This window comes from Callospermophilus lateralis, chromosome 11, assembly GCF_048772815.1.
Source record: "Callospermophilus lateralis isolate mCalLat2 chromosome 11, mCalLat2.hap1, whole genome shotgun sequence".
NCBI classification, from domain to species: domain Eukaryota; kingdom Metazoa; phylum Chordata; class Mammalia; order Rodentia; family Sciuridae; genus Callospermophilus; species Callospermophilus lateralis.
In genome coordinates, this window is record NC_135315.1 from 111,675,636 (window position 1) to 111,687,780 (window position 12,145).

At 31.9% G+C, this 12,145-nt stretch overlaps 1 pseudogene; it reads right to left on the reverse strand.

Annotated features, from left to right (window-relative positions):
* The window catches only part of LOC143410764 (kynureninase-like), a 195,965-nt pseudogene that overhangs the window by 18,358 nt on the left and 165,462 nt on the right, over positions 1-12,145 (reverse strand).

Genomic DNA, 12,145 nt, shown 5'->3' on the forward strand with positions numbered 1-12,145 from the left:
TGAGTGATTAATGACAGGAGGGATGAGATGAATCTGAAGGTGTAGCTGAATGGTAATATCAAACAGTAGGAACATTTTGTGGGAGACAAATCTATTTGAACCAAGCTGATCTCAAGGTGCATATAGAATAGGACATCCAGGTGTAGCAGGTACATGAGCGTGGGTGACAGTTTTCTGCTCTAAGAGTAGACTAGAGCTTTCTTGCAGTAGTAGTAGTAGTTGAGTTGATGAGTAGTAATTAAATCATTAGGGATAGGAAGGCACAGAACAATGAGGTGTATATACATTTAGTTGGTATAGAAAAGAGGTGTTTTGTACTCTATATTTGCATACTGAATTTGAAGTAGATGCTATCTCAGATTAGTATTTTTAAAAATAGAGACTCAGAAAAGTCAAGAAACTTGACTTTATCATATAATAATTAAATGACCTAGCCAGGATTTGAACATTAGACAGTGTGATGATGCAAAAATCCATTGCCTTTCTTTCTTTCTGTCTCATATTTAGGAAGTTTAATAACACGTGGATGTATATATACTAAGAATCAAAGACTTGTGATTATTTGCATAACATTTTAAAATATGATGTTTTTTATTGGCCTCCCTTTATTTTGGTGCTTAACATTTAATGTCTAAACTAAGAATACATTATCTTTATATCTTTTGTACTGCACCACTTTCACAGTTATCCATCAAACCAGTTGGAACTCCTGGTTGGGGATTCCTAGAGACTGCTGATAACAGTGCTAAATTTCTTTTCATTAGTTCCACTCATTAGCTTCAATAACTGAATATATTAACTAGACTTAACATATATATGAATTCCATAACTTATTAATGTCCAGAATAAAATTCCATTGTCATCTTTTTAAATACATGGTGAATCAAATAGAATTCTTACTTTAGAATTTTAAATGTAAATTATGAGCATTGAATCTTACTCCCTTTATTTATTTATTTATTTATTTATTTATTTATTTTGTTAGGGAGATAAACACCAGAAGAACTCTGGGTAAACACTTATTTACAAAAAAGACACAATTTAGAAGTGGTCAAAAATTTAAGTTTAATGTAGTAATGTAAAAGGAAAAAAAAATTCTTGAGATTCGTAGAAATTAAATGGCCTTCCTAAGTACCTTGAGTGAATACTCAATTTCATGATAAAGTTTGATCCTACATTTCTCCATCTTTATGTATGTAGGGTTAAATGAGAACCAATTTATATTTAGGATGAATTACAGAATGGCAAAGTATCAAGGCAAAGATCGATCAGTCCTCACATGGAGTTACAAGGCTGGGTGTTTGCTCTGCTTCCTGCTATCTGAGCAGATGAATACCAGTGACATCAGCTGTGGGGAGCTTGCCTGTGCTGCTCACTAGAAGCAGACTTCAGACAGCAGCTGTTCCTAAGTGAAGCAGATCACAGACATGCAAAACTTGGCTTTTTAAATAGAGACATCGAAAGCAAAAAAAGAACAGAGTGCATTTTTTAAAAATTTATACCAGCCTTCCTCTTTTTTTAAAGAAAAAAACTCCTTATAATAAATTCACAGTGCCAGAAACCAAGGTACTTCACTAGAAGTGCAGGTGAAGCAATGGCTGGGTGAGCTGGAAGGAAAAAATAATGTGCATACCTTTGCTTGTCCAGCTTTTGTAATGGCAGGCATATCGAAGAGCTGTCCAGTGTAAAAATGCAGCCTGCTGAACAAGATCACTGCAATAGAGTCTCCTTCCTTCTCAATTACTTCAAGAATATCCTCCATCCTTAATATTTCTTCTCTCTAAGTCAAGTTAGGTATAAGTTACATAATATTGACAATAATACTCTTATCACATATTTATAATTTCAGCATGAACTGTCTCACCATAAGGAAAACTAAAGGTGAAAATTTTCCACTGCATTAATGCTCTTCAAAACCTTAATAATGAGCAGAATTTGAACTTTTTTCTATAAGAAATGACAATTTAAAAAGAAATTATAATAAAATAGAAGTATTTTTTTTTAAAGTACAAGTCATTACAATAGTATACTTGCTTATTTGTTCTTCAAGTTTTAGGTTAATCTTTACTATTTGTATACCTATTGGTTGTTTTCTCATCACACCCATCCAATAAAACACTCAAAAGTGCAATCCCATCGAATATCATATAGCAAGAGAAATCTGTTGGAAATTAATATTGCATTTGTCAATATACTATTTTCCCAAAAAGCATCACTTGCGTATCTTTCATCTGAATAGTACCTAATATTTCTAACTTAAGAGTAAAATATTCTCCATATTGAAAGATACTGACCCAAACATAAAGAAAAATAATTTACAAATAATTAGTATATCACCTTATAACTAATGATGATTACTTAGTAAAAAATATGAATGAATCTATATTTAGACTTGTAAACAACTTGAGCTGAATGAAATCAGTTCAATACTTGTAGCCTAACAATTGAGATATACACCAAGTTTTTATCAGTTTTGTGCAGTGCTAAATCTGACTTCTTTTTAAGTCAATGTAGACTAATTATATTAATATTGGAGGAAAACTCATTAATAAAATTTATTTTATTTTATTTTATTTTTATTGATTGATCATACCAAGGATTAAACCCAGAGGCACTTAACCATCAAGCCACATCCCCAGCCATATTTGTACTTTATTTTGAGACAGAGTCCTGCTAAGTTGCTGAGGCTGGCTTTAAACTCATGATCTTTCTGCCACAGTTTACTGAGCTGCTGGGATTTTATAGGCATGTGCCACTGTGCTGGATCCTTCCATTTACTTTTAAGTTTTTATAATTATTGCTATTTGTCAAATGTCTTACCTGTTAACTGTGTGTGTGTGTGTGTGTGTGTGTGTGTGTGTGTGTGTGTAATATACTCTCTACTACAAAAAGACTGGAATCTCTATAAAATGGGAGTATGATAGATATTGAAATCTCATAATTAAATGAAATGTATTTATATGCTATAAAGCATTTCAGTAGTTATTAGAAAAAAATCTAAGTTATAAAAATAAAAATTTGGTTATTCAAACTCTTTATTCTTTTTTAATATTTATTTTTTAGTTATAGGTGAACACAATATCTTTATTTTATATTTATGTGCTGCTGAGGATCAAACCCAGTGCTTCACTAATGCAAGGCAAGTGCTGTTCCTCTGAGTTACAACCCCAGTCGCAAAACTCTTTATTCTTTAAAAAATCAAATAAGGTTTAACAACCACAATTTTAAGAAGAAAGAGTAATGGAAAGTACTATATAAATTAGTTCATGAGTTATTTCTTTAAAGAAGCAGCAATAAGCAAATAAGAAAAACTGTTTTCCATGATAAGACATGTCCCTCATTCATGCTAACTTGTTATCATCTAGTAATGCTAAAAGATGAGTCTCAAGATTACAATTAACTCATAAGACTTCAAACTGCTGGGCACTTCCAACTAAAGCCTCTGATAGTAACTCTATCATTTATGCAAGAAATATGCAATTCATGAAGGATGTGTGAAACAGATATCCTCTCAGTGGTGCAAGAACTTTTCATTCCATTAATTTACTGCTTGTTGGCAAGTAGAAGAGAAGAGAGCAGGTCTTTAATTTCTTCACAGTAATTCTGGGCTGAAGAAAGTAATTGTTCAAACATTGGCTTAGTAGCCTGGGAGCATCATATGTGAAACCTATTAATCATTCTGTGTGACTTTCTTGGTGCCAAATTATAGAAGCTGCAGGGGTTTATATGTCAAATGTGTACAACTTGGCCTTACACTTCTCTTAAGTTGAAATACACCAGAGAGTTTTGACCTTGAAGATATGGTTAAGTTGTATCAAATGTATCTTTTGTTACCTGTTTGAATATAAATGAGTCTCAGATAAATAACTTTAGTAAAGTCACACACCTACTATGTTGGAGAGGTGGGATTCTACTGGGTATGTCAGTCAGGCTGTAAAATCCAAGATTTTCCAAGTATACCTCATCCTTTCTCCTTTGTCTAAAGACAATGGACAATATTTGATACTTAGATTATTAAGGGCCAGGAAAGATAATCACTATTTAAATTCAACAAATACCACTGGTCTTTTACCTGATATTAATGGCCCCCAAGGGCAATAAAATTTAAAATTAAAAAAGGTACACCCAATTTACCATCTTCATCCCATTTCCTTGTACACTCTGTAGACTCCAGTAACATAAATAGAAGATTGTTTGCTTACCAAATGGGTAGCACGTAAAATATAAAAATAAATACAATTCTGAGTTATTCACTATTTAAAACAAAATGAGCTGACAGTAAGAGAAGTATGAGTCTTTTGTACTTTCTTGAAATTTCCATTACAGTAATGAAGATAATAAACTTTTGAGGAAAATGAATAAAAAAAAATCAATAGTGAATTGAAGCATGATGAATATTTCTTTCTTTCTCATATACCTCTCATGGCTTTATTATCCGCATACTTCTTTTAACATGAAGTCCGTGAAGTTGAAGCTGTGACTCTCTTGCATACTGGAAAAAGAAGTTATTTATTAAATCAAGCCCGAAGCATAGAAGGACATTTACATAACAACTTGGAAAACAAATAATAAAATATCAATGAAAACAGCATTATATGAAATCCAAAGTCAAGGTTAAAAGTGAATAACTAATACTTCAGAAAAAAACTGCTTAATCTGATTTAAGTAGGAATCCGAACATTCTGAGATACTACAAATTATAGCCCAATGGAAATGTAGGGGTGATTTAGACTTCTGGAGTTAGGAGAGATTTTGCTATCAAAAGTCTCCTAATCTAAATCACAATCTGAATCTGTAGAAAACCAATGTGAGCAGTATGTACTTGCTACAGTTGAATCGAGGATATAAAAATGGCTTACCCTAGCATGAGTAAGTTAGTGAAAGGAAAGAACAATAGGAATTGACTTTACTGAGAATATAAGATATGACTGGGAACAAACAATAGCAGGGAGCATGATTTTTCTCAAGATATTAGAGTTTGATTCTTTCAGTAAAGAAATGGCTATAATTCTGACATAATTACATGCCTTAAAATTATGATATGTTCACTGTAGTTAACAGTCATAATATAATGCAGAAATCAAGTTTCTCTAATACTAAAAGTTAAATATGCTATGTACCTTTTTCTGTGGACATGTCTGGAACAATCAAATTTTATCAACCAAATTGCTGATAAGATATACTACATGACATTTTAGTGAACCATGAGAAATATTTTAAATCCTTAATAGTTTTTTAAAATAATAAGGCATGAAAAATTATGCTATTATGCTATGAAAAGGAAGGGGCAAATGCAGGTTTAAGTTGCAATTTTATATGGCCAAAGGGTTAAGCAGTGGGGTTTGTATTGATTTGATCTCATAACATAAAAAGGCAACAAGAATTAATAAAAAATTTATAACCACACTTCATTTAGACCAGCGGTTTCTTCAGTGTCTTTTTAAAAAAAACTAATAAATCAATGTTCCTATTCAATCCTTCCCTCCCTTACCTCATGTTTTACTTGAACAAAACAAATAAATCTACAATCTATAAACAATTCTTAAATCAAAAGCATTTGACAGATCTTTTTAGGGTAAGGTTATTCAGAAAAGACTAGTGAATAAACATCCAAGTCAGGCAAATCATGTCCCTCTAGGAAGAGTAGAAAGAGCACAAATGTAATTTGAAGAAATCCTTACATGATCAGAAGGGAAGGCTTTGGCTTCTAGAAGAATTTTAAGCCATTTTGGTGTAGGCTTAAAAAATGATAACTGCAATGAAATGGATTTATTGAGAAAGCATTAATATACAATTTCTGCATTTGTTCAGTTGATTCCACACTTTCATTTTGGAATCTTCAAAATTTAAAGGCATTAATTAATTAAACATCTAAGATATCTGTCAGGGGTAGCTTTTCAATTAGTCCTGTTTCCAATGAATGATGAAAGGAAGAAGATATCAGCTCATTATGTTATCAATGGAATAGCAAACTCAGGGGGAAATGTAAATCAGATACAAACAAATTCCCAAAGTATACTTAAATGTTAGTTGAAAAATTATCTTCCCAAAGTATTTATTAGTAAATTCTCTAGTATCAGACTGAAACATCATGTTCTCTGTGTGTTTTATTTACAATGACTTATCTTGCACTACCAATTTTGTTTCTAATACATTACCTTTCCAATGTTATTTTATGGCATTTATTTTAGGTCCAACTAAAACTACTTCAGCTTTAACATGAAGCAGCTGTCTTTTTTAGAGGCACTAGCACAAAGTACTCATTTGTCCAGGGGGCCCCTTCATTTCTCCACATATTTCTTATATAATGAGTTTGACAATAATAACGAGATTGACAGCTGCCATATTTTGGCTGTTAATTATTGGCCCAACTGCTTAATAAGTTCTTACATATCACATTCAAACCTTGTGCAGATCTATGAGGTAGGTATTATTGTCATTTTTAGAAAGAAGAACTTTAAAACTTACAGATGATGAAAATTTTGTCCAATCTCAAATGGACATTAAATAACATACCTGGGAGTCAAAATGAGTTATGCCTGGATTTACAGATATGTTTTCAAATAATACTAAAGAAAGTGAAGTCAATTTTTTTCAAAGCATCAATTACAATAGACACTACATACCAAATTCTGAATACATCTGACATTTTGAGATAAAATTATTTATTAAATATTTAACATGTAAGAAGTACTTTAAAGACAGTAGCTCATTTAAGGTACTATATTTCTTTTCAATAGTTTTACTTTCTGTGTTTCAGGTATTTTTAAGCTTCTCCTCAACCATGACTATAAAAATGTATACTGATCCATAATCTCTCTCTGCTAAAGATCTGTGTACTAGATAATGTCTTTCTGAAAAACTCAGTGCTTTGCTGGTAACTATACATCTTTGCTTTGTTTTCTTGCAAGCAGTGTTTCTTTTTATCCACTATGACTCTTTTTTTTTTTAGTTCTGAGCTAAGAACTCTTCATTATTCTGAATTTCTTGTAAGAGTCAACTTTTCCATGATTATGTAGAAACCATTAAGTCATGGGCCATCATTTCCTGGTAAAAATGAACATAACCTCACAACTTATTTTTAAATAAGCAAACCATCAGAATCTCATGAATTAAAGATAGAAATACATCAGATCCCATAAATGAGTGTATTCTAAACATTGGTGGGAAAAGAAACTTACAAGTAGGAGATGTAAATTAACAGTCAAAGCATTCATTAGGGCTATTTATTTCTCCTTGGCTCCTGCAAAATAAACATATCAAAATCTAGTTCCTTTATTATAAGTTATAAAGATGCATGAAAGTTAAACAAGGTAGGAGGATTTCTGTACTTCCTCCCTCTTACTGATTTTAGAGATAAGGACACATTTGATGTATCATCATAAAGAAATGGAAGTTTTCCACTTGACTTATTTTATCAAATGATATCTAGAGTCACAAACACATAACTAGCTAAAAATTCTATTCTTTTTTGAAGTTGTAAGTAGCAAAAAGAAATAATGAACCATTTTATTTTGCTTGAAAAAAAGAGCTACATAGCAAAATACAATAGCATAAATAGTTTTGGGATCTATTCATATACACTAGAACTTTAAAACTGACATAATTACATGCCTTAAAATTATGGTATGTGCACTATAGTTAACAGTCATAATAGACATATATTTTCCAATGAGAAAGCATGCAAAGATATCATATCCACTACACAATCATAGTCTGATCTAATTCCTTTGAGTGAGGGCTTTGGCACTAGAAAGAGACCCAAAGACAGAGAATACAATGGTCACTTAAGAATTCAGAGTGCAATAACAGTAATGATGCCATCATTATTCTGAGTTCTTATGGTGTCTCTTAAAGGTAATTAGACTTGTGTAATAGGAATGATGTTTTTCTCACCAACACTAAGAAAAATAGGCAATGTACCTTAATGTCTATAAGGCTGCACTAGATGTTAAGGAAACATAATTCACATTTTATATCCAAAGACATATTTTTGATAGAGTTCCATTTTAAAACAATAGACAGTAAATAGAATAATAAATCAATTAGATAGATTCCAGGATAAGGTTCGTCAAGGAGAGGCCATTAGAAATATGTAGTCAATTTAGGAATTTATGATTTAGCATAACCATTTAAGGAAGGGACCATCTTCACCTCATCAAGGAAACCTTCCTCTCCTATTTCCACACTGATTTTTCCCTTTGATACTACAAGGTGGTGAACAAGTGGTAGGAATTAAAAGGTGCTTCCCTGGTCATCGCAAGGTGAATAATGTCTGAAATCAAGGCAATGAGAATAGTCTCATTTTACATCCCCGGCACTAAATAAAATCCTTCCCCACAAGGCATACTAGATGGACACAATAAGCTCACATTGCTTGGAGTGGCATATGTCTTTCCTACAGTAAGAAAATTTCTTTGAAGTGTGGTCAAAAACCAAAATCCTGACAGCTTTATTATAGCTGATACTTTATATTATGGTATGAATTCTTACTGCTACTTCTGAAACAAAATTATCTTGTGCTGTCATAGCCACTTAAATAGCCATGTGCCTTAAGTTTGGTATCTGACCTGACATTTTCATAACTATCAGATGAGCTTCTCAGAATATATTGCTAAGCTTAGCAGACCTGTAGCTTCCACTAAACTTAAAGTTAAGTATGCTATAAAACCTATACCTGTGATTTCCCCACCTTGCTGTAGTCTTCCTCCTAGACAGTCGGTTCCACCAATAAAATTGGTAAATATATTTATTTAAGACTTTTTTTTCTCTGTGACTATAAAAGCTTATCTGTCCTCTTCCATGTATATGAAAACATGCCAATCAGTGTCACTTGAATCAATGTTCCTGTGATATGGTCACTCATATTTGGCTCAAGCTAAAATATTTTCTTGTATCCATTAAAGCACAGTCATTATTTTTTGTCAATAGTATTATCTCACACTATCCTCAAGGCAAACTGATGAGGTATATGCTTTGATATTTCTATTTTCGTTGATGAGAAAACTGACATCCAAAGAGAAAAACTAACTTTCCCAAAGTCCTGTAGAATTTTTTTTTTTTGACTCAGAATTACATTTGGAAACATTGCTTACAAGATACACCCTATAAGTCAAATATAGGAGATCCAAACTCATAATAAACTTCCTGTGTGTATTTCTAATAGTAGTATAATTTCAAATCTTTTGCAATGTGAGATAACAAAGCTCCAAGCTGCTTATTGTTTGATAAGAGGGTTCATTTGTGGTCTCATAACCACCATACCATATTCTGCATATTTTATTAAGCAGATGCAAGTGTTATTTTGAATTTATCACATTTATAATTAGGCTAAATCAAATAATTTTAAGTTTTGTTTTTCAAGTAGCAAATTTCTGTGGCCTGTAGAGATGACTAATGTATGGCAGAGGATCTATAACTGCTAGGGTAGAGCTTCCAGGGATTACTGAATTTCTGAGGGTCAACCATAAGTTACATAAAGAAATTTATGGTCACATTACAACATTTTTATAAGTTCAAATGCATGTATCTAGCTCTTTGTGATTTTTTAATGTACCCAGGGAGAAGTAGGCTTAATAATAATACTAATAATATTCTTCAGCCAATCTATTTCTAGCATCTTGATAATATGACATTAATTATAATGAAAAGTTATTCAATATTTTTGTGGAATTGTTGGCTCTATGTAAAATGTTTAATAAATAGGTTTTTTTTTCACATCCAAAAATCAAAATTCTTTTCTATGTCTATGAATAAATATGGTTGATCACTTTCTTTTTCTTCTCAATACTCTATTAATTTGTACACATAATAATTTTTATTATTCTCTTGCTCCTTCTTTTTGAGAAATTTTTGGTAAAAAAAAGACTATGGTTTTAAGAACCTGAAATATTCAATCATTACCCAAATTATACAATGTATATGTTCATGACAGAGTTAGATTACCTAGCAAGTAGGAAAAAATACCTTTGACTTTTGCTATTGTTTACTATTGCAATATTATTTTATTTTATGACTTAAATTTTTACATTTATTTCCAAAGAAATTTCCAAAGAAGTTTCTTGCATTACACAATGCAAGGCAGAGTGAGAACAAATAGTAATTTGGGACTGGAGTGGTACTTAGTCATAGAGTTCTTACCATGCATGCCATGGCCCTGATTTCTATCCTTAGCACCACATTAATAGAGAGAGAGAGAGAGAGAGAGAGAGAGAGAGAGAGAGAGAGAAGCCAGTGTAATGGTGCACACTTATAATCCCTGTGACTCAAGAAGCTGAAGCAGGAAGATTGCAAGTTTGAGATCAGCCTGGGTAATTTAACATGGCCCTATCTCAAAAATAAAAATGGCTGTGTTTTAGCTTGGTGATAGAACATCCCTTGGTTTAAACCAAAAAAAAAAAAAAACTAAACAAATGAAGTATGATATGTGTAGATAAGAAATTGAAAGCTACTAAATGTTTTTCTTACTTCAAACTTGATCAAATTTTTCTGAGAACTTCCTATTCCTAGAAACTAAGGCAAGAGAGGAGACTGCATGAATTATGAATTCTCAACAACAATAAAGGAATACACTGTTAAATAAACTTACAGGAAGCTATTGTTTTGGACAAAGCTTCTGTTCTGAGCCCCAAAATATCAAGCTAAAAATAAAAATGGAATCACTTATGCTAATGTTCCAAGACACCAAGTGAAACTAAGCAGCTTATCTGATCTGAGAAATCAGGATTAAATAGAGAGCCCAAAATACCAAACTGGCCACTTTCGATTGGCATGACAATGAAGTGCCCTTTGTGTTTATCCTTTTACAAGAAAAAAGTTAGCTACTCTAAAGTAAGCTGGAATTAACCAATCAGTCTGTCTATAGTCCCTGCCTTTCAAGGAAAGTAACTTTGACAGGAACAATTAATTTTCTGTTTCTTACTCCTGCTTTCTTCAAACTTCTATCTGTAAAAGCCAATTCTTCTGCTTAACTCACTTTAACACTTATATTATTTTATGAAAGTATTACTCAAATCTAGAAATAAAAAACTGAAATTTAAAGAATTTAAAGGAATTTCTAAAAATGTAGATTAAGATCTTTAAATTGTAATTTTGTTCACATACATACACGCACATATACACAAACAAACACTTTCGGAGAGAATATGTTCTTACTAAAGCAAGCAGCGAATTACTTTTTTAATTGACTTAAAGAATATTTCTTTAATATATACAATTTTAGAAGTAAAGAAATTTGGGAGATAAATAATTACTGATATTTTTAAAAGTCAAGTTTTAAAATATTGCTTAAATTCACTTTTATACAATAACAACAAAACAACAGTGATATTTTCCCTGATAAATTGTAAGCTATAGAGAAGAAAATAGGTATTTAACAACAAAATCATTAACCAAAAAGAACCTGTATTCACTGAAAATATTTTATATAAAACGTAAGAATGCATTTGACATATAACATTTGAGGTTTTGGAAGTGACATATGTAGATATTTAAAATATGTTTCATTAAGTTTTATGTATACAAGGCAGATATTGTACATTTCAAGAAACAATTATTTCTTTTATGTCCTTTACTATATTTTGGAGCCAAATAATCTTTAATTTCATTGATACAATATCCAAAACCAAAACACAAAATCACAGAAACTAAAAGATTCAGAGAGCTTCTGAGTTGAAGAGAATACCTGAATGCTGATATGAGGATTCTATAATGTAGTCACATGTGGTATAATAAATAATTGGCCTTTGTTACCAATCCTGAAATGCATGGATATTCCCCAAATGAATAGAGCCCCTTTAGAAAACGTTTAGATTTATGCTGTTGTGATAACTCCAATGAAGTTTCTAGATTAATTCAGATGCGGGACTGGTTGCCAGAAAGACTAAATAATTAGATGGTTGTAACATTCAGCCTCATCTACCAACCTCCTCCTGGGATGGGAGGGTGTCTGGAGATTGAGCTCTATAAAAACTCATCAATGAGATTCAGAGAGGTTCTGAGTTGTAGACCAGCTCTAAGTGCTGAGAGGTGACAGGCTTAGAGAAGGCATGTGTGCTCCATACCTCCCACCTCTCCCAAATGACCTTGTGTTCTACATTTCTTCCACTGGTTGTTGCCGAGTTGTAGTCATTATAATAAGTTGATC